This window comes from Vigna radiata, chromosome 6 (genome assembly GCF_000741045.1).
Source record: "Vigna radiata var. radiata cultivar VC1973A chromosome 6, Vradiata_ver6, whole genome shotgun sequence".
Lineage (NCBI taxonomy): Eukaryota > Viridiplantae > Streptophyta > Magnoliopsida > Fabales > Fabaceae > Vigna > Vigna radiata.
This window is the reverse complement of record NC_028356.1, coordinates 29,665,037-29,669,614: the sequence shown is the minus strand read 5'-3', so window position 1 is coordinate 29,669,614 and position 4,578 is coordinate 29,665,037.

The following is a 4,578-nucleotide window of genomic DNA, read 5'->3' as shown; positions in this document are numbered from 1 at the left end:
TGGCACCTCTTTTGGACTTGTTAGTTTGTTTTCCCTTAATGCAATCTACACAAGTCCCAAAATCAACAAAATCTAAAGTACCAAGTACTCCATCATTTAATAATCGTTTAATTCTCTCAATGAAGATATGCCTCAATCTTCGATGTTATAATACAAAAGAATCCTCATTCATACACATGTTTTTAACCCAACATAAACATGCACAAAACTATAAGTAGCGTTGTTTTGTAATTAAATGGAGTAAAAACCACCGCGTAATTCTCTAAAGCCAATAACTTTGAATTTATTCAATAAAGTAAAACTAGAATCCATAAAATTAAAGGAAAAATCCAAAGGTGCATGTTGTGAAATAAAAATCAAATTCTTGCTAAAACTAGGAACATAAAAGGTCTTTTCTAAACATAAAACAAAACCACTACTTAAAACTAAGTTGCACGTCCCAATGGCTTCAACATGTGAACTCATCTTGCTTCCTGAATAGATGCATTGCTCACTTCTTATCGGTTTCCTTAGGTTTTCCATACCTTGCAAAGTATTAGAAACATGGATCTTAGATCCATAATCAATCCACCATGTTTTGTGATTAAAACTAGTCATATTTGATTCATAACAGACAAAAACAAACAAATTAGCTTTCTTTTCAAGCCAATCCTTAAACTTTGGACATTCCTTTCTCATGTGTCCCTTCTTTTTACAAAAAAAGAAAAACACTTGGACTCCTTCTTAATAACTGGCTGAGCAAAAATCTTTCCCTAATCTTTTCCTTCTTATTAAGTTGGTTATTCTTTCTCTTAAAAGAAGTGGTCAAGTTCACCTTTTCCCCTTCTTCTATCAATATCCTTTCTTCTTTTTGAACACACATGGTTAATAATTCATTAATAGACCACTTATCCTTATGTTTTGTAAGAGATTTTAAAGGGGGAATAATGGAGAGGCAAAATGCACAAAATATAGTGTACTAGGAAAGAATCAAACATGGTAACTTTTAAAGCTTTTAGTTGAGCCACAATGTCCACATGATATGATCACACACTCCCTTAATTCCAATGAGTTTTAAGGATGAAAACTGCATCATAAGGGTGATGACAAAAGATTTATCAGATGTGGTAAATTGCTCATCAATAGCCCTTAGTAAATCCTTGACATTCTCATACTGTTCAACTCAACCCTAGATCCCAGTAGAAATATTGGTCTTTAAGAACGTTACGGAGAGACGATTTGACCTCTCCCATTTTTCATAAAGATCAACTACTTCTAAAGTGTTGGTCTCAATAATACCCGATGGTTCCGGTTTCCTAATAACATAGTCAATGTCCATCCAACCTAAATGAAGAGGAACTCTTTCCTTTTGAACCTTATGACTATCACCTTTCAACTCAAGAATACCACACTTGATATCAGAAATATTCATAGATTGAAAAATTGCAAATTCAAAAATCATTTTCATTATGATAATTTGAGATTAAAATAAATGTCTTGTTTTACCAATGCAAACATGTTTTCATCAATAAATCTATTGACATAAATCTTGCTTGTAAGCTAAAGTCTTACTCAATTAGACTCATTTAACCTTATGATAAAATTATTAAATTATGTCACATTTTCTAATTCCTATGACAAAATTAAGAATTATAATAAATATTTTATCCTAATTAATCATACAAATGTAAAAAAAATTTAATGGATATATTTCATCACATTACATATAATTAATTACAGTTAATGTTTCATTAAAGTAATCTTTATAATATAATTTTAATTAATTAAAAATATTATGACTATTCTTCAATTTTTTTAAATTATATTTATCACTAAACATTAATATTCTCTAAATGTTTTAACACAATAAAATATAAAAATCATACAATAAACATACAATACTTTATTATACTAATATATATATATATATATATATATATATATATATATATAACAAATAAGTGTTCATAAAAGTAAAAACAAGTATCAATTAAGAACCAAAAGCAAAGAAGAAAAATAAAACTAAAATATGTTTCTTGTAAATGAAACACACTAAAGAGAATGTAAATCATTCTCTTCTTTAAGAGACCCAAAATGAAATATGAAAACAAAATGTGTTTCAATCTTATGCAACCTTCACCTAAGTCCCAAAGGAAAAAAAATTGTGTTTCAATCATCTACAACCTTTAGTTAGGTCCCAGTACGAAAAGCATACACAAAACAATACCTGATTGTTTTAGCATAAAAACATGAAAAGGCATTATTTAATCATAGAAACTTCACAAAACGTTTTTTTCTTTCTACTCAGTTTCAAAAAAATTATCAAGATTAAAAACGCAATATGCAAAGGGTGAACTAGACAAAATGAAACAAATTAAACTACAAATTCAATAAGTATAAATATGACAAACAAACACATAAACATATTCAGATTATATGAAATGCAGAAGTAGAAAGACAACCTCCAGCTATTATTGTATGCTTGTTTAACTTCTAGTTTATGAACCCTTACTCTTAAAACACGATATGGTGATGTATATGAAGTAAAGAATAGGCTCAGTGACCAATACAAAGAAGAGTATCCAATTTTATAAATAACTCCAAAATCATCATAGATTTTTTGAACACTGGAACACTTTGTTGAGGGAATCACGACACATGTCAACACACGTTTGAAATAGTTTAAAAAATGGACCACTTTCAAAAGGATCCTAATTGAAACTAAAGAGAAAATAAAGGGAGAGGATATGGCTATAAAAAACGGAGGCCATTACTCTGTTATAACCTCTATGCTACATAAATGCTAACATAACACCCATCCAATAAACCTTCGTCATCTTCCAAACCTCATTCACACAATAAAAAAATCCCATGTCAATTTTTGATCTTCTTCTCCATCCCTCAATCATTTCCTCCATTCATCAACACACATACTAAGAAGGAAAAAAACATAGTAGACCACCGAAGAACACACTACCTTCCATTATATACATCATTCTTTACCCATTCACCACCATCACCTTCTCCTTTAAGTCGAATCATTCTAGAACACATAACCTCCATCTTCAATTCACATAAACAAAGAAGCATAACCATTCAGAAAAAATAATCAAAAAGCAAAAATGAAGCAATAGACTTGCGGCTATGTAAATGGTGATCACTGGTGACATTTCCAATTACAAGGCAGTAATATGCATGGGTTGTAGAACGACGTCAGTGGCAACAACACTACAGAGGAAAACCTCCAAGCGAATGTTAGATGATGGAAACCTTCTTTAAGCAAGTTGATGAAGACTTCATGGAGATGAAGAATGATGCGTGGAAGCCATAGAAGATGATGAAGACGAGACGTGAAGAGTGGTCTTGAGATGCATCTTGAAGGAGGTGAGGCCAACCAACTAGTAAAGGTAAGGAGAAGTCTGTAAAAGACTATCCTAAGTGAACTTAGAAGAAGATAAAATGTAATTTGGTATAATTTCTCTAAAATAGAGAGAGATAGAGGGGGAGGGAGGGAGAAAGAGAGAGATAGAGAGGTAGAGAGAGGGAGGGAGAGAGAGCGCGGGGGAGGGGGGGGGAGGACAGGGAGAAAGAGGGAGAGAAAGAGAGAAAGAGTCTAAAATTCACTAAGGTTTTGAGGTCTTTGGACTTGTTTACTCTGTCAAAAGTCTTTGTGTAGTACCGAGAGGTGTAAGAGAAAATGTAATTCTGTAACATGGAAACTAGAAAAAAAATTAAGAATGTCAAATATACTTAGAATATTAATTGATTTAAGTTTAAAAAACAAAGATAAACATATAGTAATAAGAACTAACCAAAATGAAACTTCTTCAAAAAATAATAAAAACAAAGAATTACAAATTGTAGAAATAAGAAAACACTTTACATAATTGGTTAATACCAATAAATCAACATGAAATTCATATGTAAAGTGTATTTTGAAAACTAAGAATAACAAAATTATTAATATCTTAGAACAATAACTTTTAAATAAACATAATAAAGATGAATAAAATTTTATTCACTTGAGATTAATTCAAATAGTTACCACGCCAAATTATACATTATGAATAAATTATCCAATATTTATTATATTAAGAGACATAATATTTAAAAAGTTTAATGATTTAATAATTACAATAAAACTTGAAAAGTTTAATGATTCAATAATTACAATACTGGAAACTGTAAGGACCTGATTATATATATAAAAATTATATTAAAAGAAAATATGGATAAAAAGTTAATTAAGTTAAAAGAGGTGGGTATTTTAGTAATAAGGAAAATAGCTTTATAATTATGCTGAGTTCTTGAAAAGAAAACAGAACCAATTTTTTCTTTTAGAATGATCCTCTCTCTAGAAAGACTGAGTTCTACAAAACCCCTGCCTTCTCTCTAACCTCCAAGCTCGTTGACCCATTGCATGTTCGTTTAGGAAGTGNCNAAGCGTCNGCAACNTCAAGAGCTTNGACTTGAACCGATTGGGTTCTCGTTATTTCGNNGGTAAGTTGTTTCCCCCTTTCCTTAGGCTTCTAGGGTTTTGAGCATGCAACAGTTCTGTTGATGCATGTGTCTTTCCTTTATGTCCTTCCAATCTCTGTT